The 18120-nt window shown below is 45.2% G+C and overlaps 1 protein-coding gene and 1 long non-coding RNA gene across 8 annotated transcripts in view; one reads left to right on the forward strand and one right to left on the reverse strand.

The window, feature by feature from the left end:
- Positions 1 to 18120, reverse strand: part of unc5a (unc-5 netrin receptor A) — a 716311-nt gene that overhangs the window by 332613 nt on the left and 365578 nt on the right. The window lies entirely within an intron of this gene.
- LOC147840944 (uncharacterized) lies at positions 5947 to 17257 on the forward strand. Its single transcript, XR_015508063.1, has 3 exons — positions 5947 to 7015; positions 7175 to 8488; positions 14618 to 17257. It is a non-coding gene; the product is annotated as an uncharacterized LOC147840944 (long non-coding RNA).

Genomic DNA, 18120 nt, shown 5'->3' on the forward strand with positions numbered 1-18120 from the left:
TTCAAATCTTTTTCAAAAGGAACAAACCAGTAACTTAACACAATTGGCCAATCAGCAGATGAGTTCAGCTGTGAAGAGTCTAATGTAATAAGTGGTTTTAAAGGGCTAATTGACCCTGATGAGCCTCTTGTAGCGGCTCTCGTTGAATTACAGACCTTTCGCACAGTGGAGAGCGCTTCATCTACAGACGTCATGGAAAAAAAACACAACCCTCACCTGAGCGCTTCACTGCACACACTTCACTTTCTGCTTTACAGCACTTCTGAACTGTGTTATGAAGTAACTAGTTACTCTGACTAAACTACGTGTCCACTGAAAAGTAATGTAGGGCATTACTGCTCATTTTTAGGTCATTTAGTTCATTCATCCACACAATTCATTCATGTTGTCCCAGCACAAATCCATTACGTTAAGTTTCCGAGATCAACAGTACAGACACTGTTTATTATTGTCAGATAAACACAAAGCGAAAGTAGTTCCGGCAGGTTTTGAGCACAGTACAGCTCTGTGTCACTATGCTGAATGATTTCAGTTTTTCACAACTACAATACCTGACAAAAGTCTTGTGGTTGATCTCAGCTGTAAGAGCAACAAATAATAACTTCAACAGTATCAACAGCCTGAGGTATCAAGACATTTGTGCTGCCCATTACATTACAAAATACAGGAGAGGGACAATTCTCCAGCAGGATAGCGCTCCTTCTCATACTTCAGCCTCCACATCAAAGCTCCTGAAAGCAAAGAAGGTCAAGCTGCTCCAGGATTGGCCAGCCCAGTCACCAGACATGAACATTATTAAGCATGTCTGGGGTAAGATGAAGGAGGGGGTATTGAAGATGAATCTTGATGAACTCTGGGAGTCCTACAGGAACGCTGCCATTACAGATGACTTTATTAATCAGGGATTTGAGTCATGTCAGAGATGTATGGATGCAGTCCTCCAAGCTCATGATGGAGTCAGACATAATATTCATTCTGTCTCCACTGCAGCAGGACTTTATATTCTATACTGGACATTATTTCTGTTCAGTGACGAGACTTTAGTCTAAGCAAAGTCAGACCTTACTGTCCTAATGAAATCATTAATGATCAAGGCATGATCATAATTTATTGTGCTCAAATAAGCAAAATCTAGAGGCCTTTGCCTTTCATATAAGCCACTTCTGATACCAAATGATCAACTAGAAGTCAACTTATTACTTGTTGTTGCTAAAACTTGGACAGGCGACAAGCTCTGGCAATTAATAATGGTTTATGGGGTCCAAAATGAACAGATATACACAGTAAATTTGCGATAAGAGGAGCTACAAATGTCCCTGCACAATTAAACTACCATGACTGCTGTGAATAAAAGGATGGTTTCCTGCATTTACTGCTAATGTGTTTCCCTCAGGTCATTTAATACCACTTAAATGTGTTATATAATTATATAGCAAAGAAATGCAAAACTATATCTAAGTTAAGTACAAATTAATAGGCAACTTGTCATATCAGTGGAGTCATGATGAAAACACCTTATATTAAGGCCGTACTCACACTAGGTACAGTTGCCTCAAACCAGGCCAAAGCACGCTTGTCCCCCCTCCCGTCTCCCCCGACAGCCCGCACTCACACCACAACTGGGCTTCGGCACGCTTACGTCATCGCTGCTGCGCTGTTCAGTGAGAAGCGCTCTCTCACTCAGGAGCACAGTGGAGTTTTCTCTAGTTATATCGTTTCAGTCGTTTGATATGCAGTGACATGCAGTCAAATATTTCACCAAACAGTCCTTAGAGATGCGGTGACACGCAGTCAGATATTTCGCCGAACAGATCCGCCACTTTTGGCGCTCATAAACAATCATAAAGCTCTCATGCTGCAGGAATGAGGAGGTCTGCTGAAGGCGCGCAGCTGTCGTGCAGTGAGGGGTTTGCGTCTTTAATAAACTACGGCAGTTTGCGTTCACTGAACAGTAAGAATGATTAATAAATCCATATAAAACAGTCCCTTAGAAGTCACATCTCACTTTCAGTTTCGGGCTTTGGCGCGTTTTGCACTCACACACAAGCATAGTGTGAGTAGGCCCAAAGTCAAAATTCATGACTAACTAGATCCTATTACCTGGCTATTATCAACACTCATACATTGCAAGTATGACCATATTTTACATCCTGTGGATATAACAATATTTATATAATCTAATTTAAATTAAAGTAATAAAATAATAATTAAATAAAAAGTAATTTATTTTAGTATTTAGTTCATCAATTCCCCTATAGCGCATGTGATTGGAGGAAACCCAGGTGTAAGGATGGCTAAATCTCTCCATTATATCAGACCCTGAGAACTGTTATGGAATTTCATGAGATGCAATAAAACAATAAAGTTTCTGACCTGAGAAGATCATCAGGAAACCAGCTGTTCAAATGTTGCCGTTTTGAGCATGTCAGCATGGAGATCTTTAATCATCTAATCGCTGAAATTAGCAAGCTGTCTTGAAGTGGCTAAATCTTTTACTTTTTTAGGATGAGTGAGCAGTTGGCAACCAGACTATTAAAGTATTAGCTGACCCTACATCCTCTGACTAACTTCAGAGTGTGGACATACTGTCCGAGAGAAGACATGCAAACCCGGGGTGTGAAACTCAGAGCGCCGTTTGCTCCCTATTGGATGTATAACTGAAGAGTATAGATCCTGTACAAATATAGATTAAAACTCTAAATTGAGTCATAAATGATAAATGTGATCTGTTCTTACCAGTTGAAGCACAGTCAAAATTTTATGATCACTTAAAATTGGAGTCAGATTAAATTTGGGACCAGGTGAGAACTGCGACAAAAAATTCAGCCCTGGCACTGTAGCCACACCAGCCCACATTACCACACCGACAAGAATAGTCCTGAGCAAAACAAACAAACAAACATTTGTCACGACTTGTCACTCAAAAGCATCTCCCTATAGCTACTTCATTTATAATTTAGCCAAATTAGATTTCTTAAAAGCTTTTGTTTTTGTATAAGCGGTTGATTACACAGATTTATATTTTAAATACACCCTTTTAAGCAACGAGCTGTTCATCTTTTGTGATTGTGACCATCTTTTTGTAAAAACAGTGATATTTCAGATGAATCCACTTCCACATTAAAAAAATACTATAGTAATTCATAGCAAAACTACAGTGTTTTGATGCCTATTATTTAAATTGTATAGTTGCTCTGGTATCAGAACTATAAACATAACCCAATACTTAAAAAACATGTTCAAAAACACTATAATATTTACTATAAATCACCATAGTATTTTTTTCTTGAGGTCATTCATCTGTGTTTAAAAAAAACGTGACCACGATCTCCGCCACTGGTGACATTTATAGGTGGCAAAACAGGAAGATTCGGGAAGTGTCCGACCTCTGATGTATTTTTTGATCCCTCCTCTTACTGAAGCCGCTTGCTCTCGTCTATAATGCAGTCAAGGCGAGGCGGATCTCGAACAAGCCTGATATTGATTACGTCCTCTGATAAGGTCGGTCCATCTCAAAACCAGCCTCCCGTCACCGATTGGGCCATTTATTATTATTATTACTATTATTAATATTATCATCATCATCATCATCATCATCATAATATTCACATCTTGCAAGAGATAAAAGCTGCCTGCATGTAAAAACAATACATAATTTTATTTATTTATTTTTTTTTAAAACTGACCGGCCCACATTTAAAAAATGGTCCGGCCCTCCCAACATTTGCCAGAATTGCCAGATGGCCAATCCGCCCCTGTTTGGGGCTAAAAAACAAATATAAATACATTTTAATAAATAACACACTTTTTTTTTTAGAAGCTTTAGAAAAGGCTTACATGTATTTAAAGAGCCCATATTATGGGTTTTTGAAAATGCCCCTCCATGTAGTGTGTAACACAGCTCTAAGTGAAGTGAAGTATCCAGCTCAGACTTAAATCTGTAAGAGTACAGTGTTTAAAACGGTTGATTCATCTATAAAAGAGTCGACTCATAGTGCTTCAAACGAGTCGCCTTGATAACGAGTCATTAGGTGTTTCGCCATGACGTACGAACGAAACCAAGTTATTCACGTGCACACGCAAACCCGGGAGATTTCAAACCTGAAGCCCCGCCCTCTAACACAGAAACCCAGACACACACACAAACACACACACACAAACATGCCGGTCGATTGAAGTCACACTGCAGATGGATATCATCGAGTCTCTACCCAAAGATGAAACCTCAGCATTATAGCCAAGCAGTTGGAAACTTCTGGAAACTACAGGCTACAAAGAATACTTCATCAGCATTTGTTAAAGGAAGGATCAGTAAAGAGTAACTTACTGTTGGACGTTAGGATGGGTTTCTTCCTCCATTTCTCAAGTGTAAGTACGTGCGACGAGCGGGCACTGCCATTTGAATGTTTTTGGCTCGAGACTTCCGGTCTCATTCACTTCCATTCATTTTAAGACATTAAAAACTGCTCGTTACGCTGCTTGATGTTGCAATTTGATATTTCCTTGTTATATTATTCTACTTGGTCTGTATAGTCATGCAAACATTTGTTTGTAGAGCAAGTAGCTTGACCGTTTTCTGGCGTTTATTATTCCTAGTCATTTTTCCCATAGGCGAATGAATCGGAAGTTCTAAGACAATCGCGAAAACAGGCGCACTTCCGCATTTTAGAATAAGGTCAATAAGCTTAACTCGATATATTCTCATGCCGTGTGCAAAGCCACGTTAAAAACGCGACGCGTGCTGCTTTGTTTACGGAGCTCCGTGGACAAGGGTAGTGTGTTTGTGTGTGTGTGCGTGCGCGTTGTCGCCGGGAGGTGTGTGTGTGCATGGACAAGGGGAAATGTGTGTGTGTGTGTGTTTGTGTCTGTAAAAAGAGCAGAGTGAGACAAGCTAGAAGATCTCCTCGACAGTTTTTGGAGTTTTTGCTCAATAAAATAGTTAGTCGTCTGAATTTTCAAGTCCATCGTCTGTATTTACATTGACCCACTGGCAGCTAAAATCTACGCCTACACTATCGAGTGTGTATAAACTGTGATTACTTTTATATTGCTGATTAGCTGTTGTGCATTTCACTCTCTGACTGAAGGCAGTCGACCAATCGCAACAGACTGTCATCAGTCCAATCAGCGCAGATTAGCTTCGCGCTAAGGAGGGGTTTGGGAACAAATGAATCACTGAACGATTCATACAGGAGTCGCTGAGATAATTAGGTAAAAATAAATGCAGATTATAAGACCATGAAAGTGTTTTTTGACCTTGCATGCGTATTAGACTGTTGTTGGAGACCCTTACAACCAAGATATGACCCTATTTCATGTATAATATGGGCTCTTTAACCTTCGACCATGCTGTTAGTTCAGTCATTGGGCTAATAGATGGACTTCTACACATGCCAACACGGGGAGAACATGCAAACTCCACACAGAAATGCCTAGTGACACAGCCGGAACTCAAACCAGCGACCTTCTTGCTGTGAGGCATTTTTTTCCAGTGACTTTGGAAATATTCTTCCAGTCTACTGGCACAACAGAAAGAGTTGAGCTTCATCAGCATTCACACAGCATCACACACACTCGCTGTATTACACAAAGTAGAGCGTCCCGTCCTTTATAGTGGCCTGTCCTGAGGATCAGTGTAAAGCAGCGACGGACTGTGTTCAAACACACACACACATACACACCGAGTCATTTATCAAAGCTCTGCTGTTTCTCTTTCTGTCTCCCGCTGCTCCAGGAACACACTCCTCTACCTGCAGCCGTCTGTAAATTATGATTTATCCCTCCTGCAGTCGCAAGTCACGTTTTGATGAATCGGGATGAAGTCTCAGATGTAATTTTGGGGGCCTGCAGTTGTCCGTGCGTGTCTTTGTATGGTGATAAATGGAGCAGGATGGTCACCAGCTCTCCATCTGACAGGATTTGAGACGCCGAAGCGTGTTGTTTTTTGATTGGGAACACAACTAAAAGTCATCCGTGGCGGGACACCGTGGCTGTGTTGTGTGACCTGTGTCAGGATTAATCAGTAGGAGAGTCGGGAATACGAGAAGGGAATAAAGCCACCGCAGGAGCCACGTCCAGAAGCTCGCTCAGCATAAGCATTATCAGAAAAACCTGCACCGGAAACCACAGCGAACCTCCTTTCTTCATGTTTTTCTTCTATCTCTCCGGGGTTGGAAATTAATAAGGGCTTATGGGGTCCAAAATGAGCAAATATACACGGTAAATTTGAGATAAGGGAAGCTACAAATGTCCCTGCACAATTAAATTAAACTACTATGACTGCTGTGAATAAAAGGATGGTTTCCTGCATTTACTGCTAATGTGTTTTCCCTCAGGTCATTTAATACCACTTAATTGTGTTGCATAATTAGACTGAAAACTATATATAAGTTAGGTAAAACGTAACTAGGCAATATTTAATGCCTAAAACACTTGTAATGTCACTTGAACACAGTCTCTAATGCATATTTCCAACATCAATAGTACGGGCACTGTCCATTATTTTTAGATAGGTGCACAGGTAAAGTAGTTCCGGCAGGTTTTGAGCACTTTCCAGCTCCATATCACTACGCTGAGTGATTGATTTCCGTTTTTTACAGCTACAACAGTCAAAAATCTGAAAAATCTGCACCGGAAACCACTGTGAACCCCCTTCTTCATGTTTTTCTTTTATCTCTCTGGGATTGGAAATTAATACATGCTTAAGGGGTTCAAAATGAGCAAATATACACGTTAAATTTGAGATAAGGAGAGATAAAATGTCACTGCACAATTAAATTAAACTACTATGACTGCTGTGAATAAAAGGATGGTTTCTTGCATTTACTGCTAATGTGTTTTCCCTCAGGTCATTTAATATCACTTAAATGTGTTGCATAATCAGACTGAAAACTATATACAAGTTGGGTGAAAAGTGTGTAGGCAATATTTAATGCATAAAGAACTTGTAATGTCACTTGAAAACCGTCTTTAAATAGACAATAGCAAATAAAAATACATATTTCCAACATAATTAGTACAGAAACTGTCCATTATTTTCAGACAAATGCACAGATAAAGTAGTTCCGGCAGGTTTTGAGTGCATTACAGCTGTGTAATACTATGCTGAATGATTGAGTTATTTCACAGCTACAACTGTCAAAAAAAGGAGAAAAACCTCCACCAGAAACCACAGCGAATCTCCTTTCTTCATGTTTTCCTTCTATCTCTTTGCAGTTGGGAATTAATAACTGCTTATGGGGTCCAAAATAAACAAATATACACGGTAAATTTGAGATAAGGGAAGCTACAAATGTCCCTACAATTAAATTAAACTACTATGACTGCTGTGAATAAAAGGATGGTTTCCTGCATTTACTGCTAATGTGTTTCCCTCAGGTCATTTAATATCACTTAAATGTGTTAAATAATCAGACGGAAAACTATATACAAGTTGGGTGAAAAGTAACTAGGCAATATGTAATGCCTAAAGAACTTGTAATGTCACTTGAACAGTCTCTAATGCATATTTTCAACATCAACAGTACGGGCACTGTCCAATATTTTCAGATAGGTGCACAGGTAAAGTAGTTCCGGCAGGTTTTGAGCACTTTCCAGCTCCAAATCACTACGCTGAGTGATTGATTTCCGTTTTTTTTACAGCTACAAGAGTCAAAAAACAGAAAAATCTGCACCGGAAACCACTGTGAAGCCCCTTCTTCATGTTTTTCTTTTATCTCTCTGGGATTGTAAATTAATAAATGCTTAAGGGGTCCAAAATGAGCAAATATACACGTTAAATTTGAGATAGGGGGAGATAAAATGTCCCTGCACAATTAAATTAAACTACTATGACTGCTGTGAATAAAAGGATGGTTTCCTGCATTTACTGCTAATGTGTTTTCCCTCAGGTCATTTAATATCACTTAATTGTGTTAAATAATCAGACTGAAAACTATATACAAGTTGGGTGAAAAGTAACTAGGCAATATTTGATGCATAAAGAACTTGTAATGTCACTTAAAAACAGTCTTTAAATAGACAACAGCAAATAGAAATACATATTTCCAACATCAGTAGTGCAGGCACTGTCCATTATTTTCAGACAAATGCACAGGTAAAGTAGTTCCGGCAGGTTTTGAGCACTTTCCAGCTCCATATCACTACGCTGAGTGATTGATTTCCATTTTTTACAGCTACAACAGTCAAAAATCTGAAAAATCTGCACCGGAAACCACTGTGAAGCCCCTTCTTCTTGTTTTTCTTTTATCTCTCTGGGGTTGGAAATTAATAAATGCTTAAGGGGTCCAAAATGAGCAAATATACACGTTAAATTTGAGATAAGGAGAGATAAAATGTCACTGCACAATTAAATTAAACTACTATGACTGCTGTGAATTAAAGGATGGTTTCCTGCATTTACTGCTAATGTGTTTTCCCTCAGGTCATTTAATATTACTTAACTGTGTTAAATAATTAGACTGAAAACTATATACAAGTTGGGTGAAAAGTAACGTTCGAGGTTACAGAAGTAACCCTTCGTTCCCCGAGGAGGGGAACGGAAGTGCCATGAATGGGAGGATTCGGATCAGAAGCCGCTTATCTGGAGAGTATTGAACGGGCCAATGAATGAAATTAATTGGCAGCGTAAGCTTGCGCAGGTGTGCGACATCTGCAATCATCTCAGCATATAAGCACACCTGAAGCCAGCAGACGCCATCCTTTTAAGCTGAAGAGACTTTCAAACAGCTAAGGGACAGTCATTATGGCGACGGAATATGGCACTTCCGTTCCCCTCCTCGGGGAACGAAGGGTTACTTCTGTAACCTCGAACGTTCCCCTTCGGTTGGGGAACTTCAGTGCCATGAATGGGAGAATATGGAAAGCGCCATAATGACTGCACCTTACCAACACCCCCGATGAGGAGATAGTCAAGCAAGCGTGACGCACCCACATCATGGGGGGCGCGGTCCTCCAACGTGTCCCTGGCCCTAATTTATCCTACTTCAACAGAAGTTTTACGGATTTAGATATATTTTTTTGGGAAGTCGTGAGCATCTAGATAATTCTAGGAAAATACGACAGTACGTTGGGAAGCGTGCAATCCCGATAGGGAGGACGCTGCGGAGGCCATCCGTTACCCAAGGGGGGGATAGATGGCAGAATTTACCTATGGACTAGCCCTAAAAAGGGGGAGTACGCATAGCAAAGAGTGGTTAGCGGAGAGGGAAGACACGGGTCCGCCCAGGGGGGGGACTTAACCGTGGCAGAATAAGCATATGGGATCGCCTAGTGGGGATCACGCATAGCAGGCACCTATACCCAAAACGCGGGCTGACCAGCGGGCAGACCTACAACGTAGTGGGCCAGCAAGTGACTCCTCCGCTGAGTCAGTGCTGGGGGCCACGGAGGAATCTGCAGGGCTCACCTGACGGGGAACTTTACTGACAGATAAAAAAGGCGCACATACCTCCGTGTTAGGGAGAATGGCGCAGCAAGCGTGTTTCAACACCCTACCGAGTTGTCTCCTCAATCACCAAAGGGTTACCTAATACCCTTGAGGAAACCGGCTCCACTCGCAGATTGTAAAACCTTGCAAATGTGTTGGGTGTCGCCCAGCCCGCAGCTCTACAGATGTCTGTTAGAGAGGCGCCGCGTGCACGCGCCCAAGAGGATGCAACGCTCCGAGTGGAGTGTGCACGTACTCCCGGGGGACACGGCTGACCTCGACTCGAATAAGCGAGTGAAATGGCATCCACAATCCAGTGGGATAATCTTTGTTTCGATACGGCACTTCCCTGCTGCCGACCGCCATAACAGACAAAGAGCTGCTCAGATGATCTAAAATTCTGAGTACGGTCCACATAAATGCGCAGAGCGCGAACTGGACAAAGTAAAGAAAGGGCTGGGTCTGCCTCCTCCGGGGGCAGCGCTTGCAGGTTCACTACCTGATCTCTAAAGGGGGTGGTAGGAACCTTGGGCACATAACCGGGGTGGGGTCTCAGGATAACGTGAGAGTAATCCGGCCCGAATTCCAGGCACGAGTCACTGACCGAAAATGCCTCCAGGTCCCCGACCCTCTTGATGGAGGCCAACGCAACCAGCAGAGCTGTCTTCAGGGACAGAAATCTTAGAGATACTGATTCGAGTGGCTCAAAGGGATCGGATCGCAGACTCGTGAGAACGAGGGCGAGATCCCAAGAGGGCATGAGAGGGGGGCGAGATGGATTAATTCGCCTAGCACCCCTAAGGAACTGGATGACCAGGTTATGCTTTCCCACGGTGCCGCCAGCTACCGCGCTATGATAAGCGGAGATGGCGGCCACGTAAACCTTGAGAGTGGAGGGCGACAGCCTGCTGTCCAACTTCTCTTGAAGGAAAGAGAGCACAACACTAATCTGGCAATTTCGGGGGTCTTCTCTGCGAGAGACGCACCATTCAGTGAATAGACTCCACTTCAGGGCGTAGGCGCGCCTCGTGGAGGGGGCTCTAGCCTGAGTGATGGTATTAACCACCGCAGTCGGTAGGTTACCTAAGTCTTCCTCGCGTCTAGGGACCACACGTGGAGGTTCCAAAGATCGGGGCGAGGGTGCCAGATGGTGCCCTGTCCCTGAGAGAGTAGGTCCTCTCTCAAAGGGATCCGCCAGGGGAGGGCCGTCGCGAGGAGTGAGAGCTCTGATATCCAGGTCCGGTTGGGCCAAAGGGGCGCAACTAGCCGAACCTGTTCCTCGTCCTCCCTGACCTTGCACAGAAACTGCGCGAGCAGGCTCACTGGGGGAAACGCATACTTGCGCATGCCCCGAGGCCAGCTGTGGGCCAGTGCATCCGTGCCGAGAGAGCCCTCGGTCAGGGAAAAAAACAACTGGCAGTGAGCGTTCTCGGGGGAAGCAAACAGATCGATCTGGGCCTCCCCGAATCGCGCCCATATCAGCTGAACAGACTCGGGGTGGAGTCTCCATTCTCCAGGGCGTAACAGCTGTCGTGAGAGCGCATCGGCTGCACGATTGAGCGTGCCTGGGACGTGAATGGCGCGCAGCGGTTTCAGCCGCGGGTGACTCCAGAGGAGCAGACGGCGGGCGAGCTGAGACATGCGGCGAGAGCGCATACCCCCCATGCGGTTGATATACGCCGCCGCCGCCGTACTGTCCGTCCTGACCAGCACGTGTTGCCGCTCCAGCACCGGTAAAAAGCGGTGGAGAGCGAGGAACACTGCCAACAGCTCTAGGCGATTGATATGCCAATGCAGCTGGGCACCCTTCCAGAGGCCTGCAGCCGCATGCCCGCGACACACGGCCCCCCAACCCGTGTTGGAAGCGTCTGTTGAAACAACAACATGGCTGGACGCCTGTCCTAGAGGCACACCGGCCTGTAGGAACGAGGGGTCGTTCCAAGGGCTGAGGGCGCGGCGACACAGCGCAGTAACCGAGACCCGGTGTGTGCCCGCGTGCCATGCGCGTCTGGGGACCCGATCGTGAAGCCAGTGCTGAAGTGGTCTCATATGGAGCAACCCGAGCGGCGTGACGGCGGCTGCGGATGCCATATGCCCCAGGAGCCTCTGAAAGAACTTCAGTGGGACCACTAGTTTGCTGTCGAGCTCCCTCAGACAGTTCAGCAACAGGCGAGCGCGTTCCTCGGAGAGGTGCGCTACCATGGTGATCGAGTCCAGCTCCATCCCGAGAAAAGAAATCCTCTGCACGGGGGCGAGTTTGCTCTTTTCTCGGTTGACCTGAAGCCCCAGTAGGCGGAGATGCCGAAGCACCTCGTCCCTGTGCATAATCAATTGCTCCCGCGAGTGGGCTAAAATCAGCCAGTCGTCGAGATAACCGAGTATGCGAATGCCCGCGAGCCGAAGGGGCGCTAGGGCACCCTCCGCGAGTTTGGTGAAGACCCGCGGAGACAGAGAGAGCCCGAAGGGGAGGACCTTGTACTGCCACGCTCGACCCTCGAACGCAAACCGCAGAAATTGGCGGTGGCGTGGAAGAATGGAGACATGGAAATACGCGTCCTTCAGGTCTATGGCTGCAAACCAATCCCGAGGACGAACGCATTGGAGAATGCGCCTCTGCGTGAGCATTCTGAACGGCAGCTTGTGCAGACAGCGGTTCAAAACGCGCAGATCTAGGATTGGCCGTGACCCACCGCTCTTTTTGGGTACGATGAAGTATGGGCTGTAAAACCCACTCTCCATCTCGGCTGGAGGAACCGGCTCGATTGCACCCTTCGCCAGGAGGGCAGCAATCTCCTCTCGCAAGACAGGGGCGGACAGGGGGTTGACCCTGGAGAAATACACGCCCGTAAACTTGGGGGGCCGTTTCGCGAACTGAATCGCGTAACCGAGTCTGATTGTGCGTATGAGCCACCGCGAGGGGCTGGCCCGCGCTAACCAGGCAGGCAGAGCCCTCGCTAATGGAGTCATCGCTACAATCGCTGACGTACCAGCGGTGGGGCAGCGCGGAGTGGGTGTGCTGATCCGGGAAGCACGAGGGTCCCGCGGAAAAGCTGGAGGAGAGCGATTCGCTCTGGCTCCGCACCCTGACTCCGGAGAGGGGGCTGGAGGGCTGAGGGAAGGGAGACCGTCCCCCCAGCGCTCGTGAGCCACTGGCGAAGCACGTAGAGTCTGCGAGCCGGAAGGCAGCGCGTCCCGGACTGGCAGAACTCGTGCAGTCACATCCGGGGAAGGGAAAAAGTGCTCTTTTACTGATGTTTTGGTGGCACTGAAAAGTACCGTTGTTATCGGGGCCCCGCCCTCCAGCGGGGAAAGAGCAAGTTTCCTCTTCTCCGGATGGCCTGTCTCAGGGACGCTTCGCGGTCCGTTTACCGGACTTAACGGCGCCCTGGGCAGGAGGGGCTGCCTGCTTTTGAGGTGAATGCCGCGCCCGCTTGGCCGGAGGCGCAGGCGGGGGCGGGGCAGCACTCGTTGGCGGGCGCCCTCGGCGAGGAACAGCGGAGGTGGATGGCTCGGCGGGCGGAGCGGGCTTACGGCCACGCCGATAGATGACATTGCCCATCGCATCCGACTGCTCTTTCACCGCCTTGAATTCCTGGGTGAATTCACCGACGGTGTCGCCGAACAGGCCAGCCTGGGATATGGGCGAGTCAAGAAAGCGAACTTTGTCAACGTCGCGCATATCGGCCAGGTTTAGCCAGAGGTGGCGTTCCTGAACCACAAGTGTGGACATCGTCCTCCCCAGCGCACACGCGGCGGACTTAGTAGTCCGAAGAGCATAGTCGGTCGCGGTGCGCAGCTCATGTAATAAGCTTGGGTTGGACCCGCCCTCGTGCAGCTCGGCCAGCGCCTGCGCTTGGTAGCGCTGGTAGGTGGCCATCGCGTGCAAAGCAGAAGCAGCCTGGCCCGCAGCCTTATAAGCTCTGGCTCCGAGGGAGGCAGACAACCTACAGGCTTTGGACGGGAGGCGGGGCAAACCCCGCCACGTAGAGGCGCCGCGCGGACAAAGATTGACCGCGATAGCGCGCTCCACTGACGGGATCGCCTCATACCCCCTGGCAGCTCCGCCGTCAAGGGCGGTGAGGGCGGAGGCACTCGCAGCACGGGCAGAGAAAGGTGCCCTCCAGGACTGCGTGAGCCTACTGTGCACTTCCGGGAAGAAGGGGACGAGAGGCTTCGAAGGCTTCGCCTTCTGGTCCTCTACGTAGCACCCATCTAGTCGGTCCGGCCGCGGAGCTGGGGGATAAACCATCTCCAACCCCACGGCCGAAGCAGCCCGGGAAAGCACGGCTAACATGTCCGCTTCAGGATCCGATTTGACAGCGCTCACCTGCCCGGAGGGGGCGAGCGGGTCCGGATCTTCGTCGGACAGTGAAAGCCCACCCTCCGATGCCGCGGAGGACATCTGATCTCCGGTGTCAGCGAGTGTGAGAGCTACCATCTGGTTAGACGGATCACTCTCACCACCCGAAGCTTTGATGGAGCGCCGTGAGGAGCGAGAGGTCCGCGAGCCCGTGGGCGGCGGATTAGCTCCCGCTGAAACCCTCAGATCTGCCCGAGCGCCCGCTGCTTTTTTAGAGCAGGAGGCAACTGGGGTGGCTCGCTCTCTTGCGAAAGTTAGCCGCGATCTTAGCTGTGCAACGGTCATGGCATCGCAATGACGACATGAACCGCCCGCGAGCACCGCATTAACATGCTGGACCCCCAAACATGCAATGCAGTGATCGTGTCCATCATCCGGAGACAGGAAACCCCCGCATCCAGAAACGCACAGTCGGAGCGCCATCCTGAAAAGGACGTGCTGCACGACTGTGTTGCTCTTTTAGGAAAGTTGCAACTATACGCACCGCTCTGGAGGACCGGACCCAAAGAACCGCAGGCAAGGGAGTAACCCAGCTCGACCGTCTGCCACCGCGAAGACCCACTCTGGACCGGGAGACACACTCGTTCGCTCTGAAGTGCTGATCAGCAAGAGGAACCCTCATCGACTCACTCAGAAAGGATCTGAAGCGAAAAGGATGGCGTCTGCTGGCTACAGGTGTGCTTATATGCTGAGATGATTGCAGATGTCGCACACCTGCGCAAGCTTACGCTGCCAATTAATTTCATTCATTGGCCCGTTCAATACTCTCCAGATAAGCGGCTTCTGATCCGAATCCTCCCATTCATGGCACTGAAGTTCCCCAACCGAAGGGGAACTAGGCAATATTTAATGCCTAAAGAACTTGTAATGTCACTTGAACACAGTCTCTAATGCATATTTCCAACATCAAAAGTACAGACACTGTCCATTATTTTCAGATAAGCACACAGGTAAAGTAGTTCCGGCAGGTTTTAAGGTGCATTACAGCTCCATATCAGCATGCTGAAGGATTGATTTACATTTTCACAACTACAACAGTCAAAAATCAAAGAAACCTGCACTGAAAACCACTTCAAACCTCCTGTCCTTACATTTTCCTTCTATCTCTCCGAGGTTGGAAATTAATAAGGGCTTATGGGGTCCAAAATGAACAGATATACACAGTAAATTTGAGATAAGGGAAGCTACAAATGTCCCTACAATTAAACTACCATGACTGCTGTGAACAAAATGATGGTTTCCTGTAATAACTGCTAATGTGTTTTCCCTCAGGTCATTTAATATCACTTAATTGTATTATATAATTAGGCTGAAAACTATACATAAGTTGTGTGAAACGTACCTAGACAATATTTAATGTATTAAGAACTTGTAATGTCACTTGAAATCTTTTTAAATAGACGATAGCAAACAGAAATGCATATCTCCAACGTTAAAAGTACAGACACTTTCCATTATTTTCAGATAAAAACACAGCTAAAGCAGTTCCGGCAGGTTTTGAGTGCATTACAGCTGTGTATCACTACACTGAAAGATTGAGTTATTTCACAGCTACAAGCCTACAACAGTCAAAAACCTGAAAAAACTGCTCTGGAAACCACTGCGAACCTCCTTTCTTCATGCATCTCTCCAGTGTTGGGATTTAATAAGTGCTTATGGGGTTCAAAATGAACAAATATACATAGATAATATAAGATAAGGGGAGCTACAAATAACACTGCACAAAAATTAAACAACTTTGACTGCTGTGAATAAAAGGATGGTTTCCTGCATTTACTGCTAATGTGTTTTCCCTCAGGTCATTTAATACCACTTAAATGTGTTGTATAATTAGACTGAAAACTATATACAAGTTGGGTGAAAAGTAACTAGGCAATATTTAATGCCTAAAACACTTGTAACATTACTTGAACACAGTCTCTAATGCATATTTTCAACATCAAAAGTACAGGCACTGTCCAGTATTTTCAGATAAACACACAGGTAAAGTAGTTCCGGCTAAATTAAAACTGTAAATTAAAACATAAATGAAATAGCTTATTTATGGACTGTCTTAGTCCTATCACTTAAAAAATAATAATCACTGTACATCTCTCTATATTTTGGCTAAAACACTGCTTTATTGATTTATTTACGTATAATTATTAATGCTTTGTTTCATTTCAAATTGAGTATCTACAGCTACAGTATAGGCTATTTCAATCCGTTTGCATCACGTCTCTTTGTGCCCCCTGGCAGCATATTCACAAACTGCAGTCATACCTAAAAAACACGTTCTTAATCCTTTAAAGCGGCGGCGGCGGTACAAGACGCGGTGTTAATGCCCATATTAAAGTACTGTATATTTCCCGCATCAATAGTACAGGAAATTTCCATTCGTAGCACCAGAAATTTGGACTTGATTTCATGTACTTATTTCTATATTACAGAGCTGTAGATTGCTTAATTCTGATTGGCTGATGATTATTCTAAAGCATAATTGGTAGATTTTCCTAAAGTGTCAAGCCGTAATTTTCAGATAAATGCACACGTAAAGTAGTTCCGGCAGATTCTGAGCGCATTACAGCTCCAAATAACGTTCACAGCTACAGCAGTCAAAGATCAGAATGGGCATTATCAGAAAAACCTGCACTGGAAACCACTCTGAACCTCCTTTCTTCAAGTTTTTCCTCTATTTCTCCGGGGTTAGAAATTAATAAAGGCTTATGGGAAAAAAAAGCCTCCAAAATGAACAAATATACACGGTAAATTTGCAATAAGAGGAGCTAAAAATGTCCCTGCACAATTAAACTACTATGACTGCTGTGAATAAAAGGATGGTTTCCTGCATTTACTGCTAATGTGTTTTCCCTCAGGTCATTTAATATCACTTAAATGTGTTGTATAATTAGACTGAAAACTATATACAAGTTGGGTGAAAAGTGTGTAGGCAATATTTAATGCATAAAGAACTTGTAATGTCACTTGAACACAGTCTCTAATGCATATTTCCAACATCAATAGTACGGGCACTGTCCATTATTTTCAGATAGGTGCACAGGCAAAGTAGTTCCGGCAGGTTTTGAGCACTTTCCAGCTCCATATCACTACGCTGAGTGATTGATTTCCGTTTTTTACTGCTACAAGAGTCAAAAAACAGAAAAAAAAAACAGAAACACCTCCTTCTTCATGCTTTTTTTTGATCTCTCTGGGGTTGGAAATTAATAAATGCTTAAGGGGTCCAAATTGAGCAAATATACACGTTAAATTTGAGATAAGGAGAGATAAAATGTCACTGCACAATTAAATTAAACTACTATGACTGCTGTGAATAAAAGGATGGTTTCCTGCATTTACTGCTAATGTGTTTTCCCTCAGGTCGTTTAATATCACTTAAATGTATCATATAATTATATAGCATAAAGACAGAAAACTAAAAGTTGGGTGACATTAACTAGGCTATATTTAATGCTTGTAATATCACTGGAGTCATGATGAAAACACTTTCAGTCAAAATTTATGCTATTGAATAGTTCTTATTAACTGTCTATTATTAACACTCATACAGTAGGACTTTATTTTACATCCTGTGGAAATAAAAAAATGTACATAATCTATTTCGAAATTACCAGTAATAAATACTAAAAAGTTATATTGTTTTGGGGCGAAGCAGTGGCGCAGTAGGTAGTGCTGTCGCCTCACAGCAAGAAGGTCGCTGGGTCGAGCCTCGGCTCAGTTGGCGTTTCTGTGTAGAGTTTGCATGTTCTCCCTGCGTTCGCGTGGGTTTCCTCCGGGTGCTCCGGTTTCCCCCACAGTCCAAACACATGCGGTACAGGTGAATTGGGTAGGCTAAATTGTCCATAGTGTATGAGTGTGTGTGAATGTTTCCCAGGGATGGGTTGCGGCTGGAAGGGCATCCGCTGCATAAAAACTTGCTGGATGAGTTGGCGGTTCATTCCGCTTTGGCGTCCCCGGATTAATAGAGGGACTAAGCAGACAGGAAATTAAATGAGTGAATATTAATGTATGTAACCACGTACACTGATTCTGCACATTTGACTGATTGCTTGCCTATCAGTTTGTTGTACAATATTCTTTTATAATGGCTATTATTGATCATTAAAACTTATATTCAGAGTCAGGGTATGCTTCATATTGTTCAATGAAAATAAAAGGCAATTATGTCATATAGGCTCCGTTTAGTTATAAATATGCATACAGTGCAGGTGACGGTCATAAATATGCAGCTACACGACATTTTTAGTGTCTGTTAAGTTTATATCAAAATGAAAATATGCAGTTCCTTATATCATGTTTACATTTTATTGTTAAGAAAGTAAAACACCATAGCCAG

The sequence above is a fragment of the Danio rerio genome, chromosome 14, assembly GCF_052040795.2.
Source record: "Danio rerio strain M-AB ecotype USA chromosome 14, GRCz13ab, whole genome shotgun sequence".
Lineage (NCBI taxonomy): Eukaryota > Metazoa > Chordata > Actinopteri > Cypriniformes > Danionidae > Danio > Danio rerio.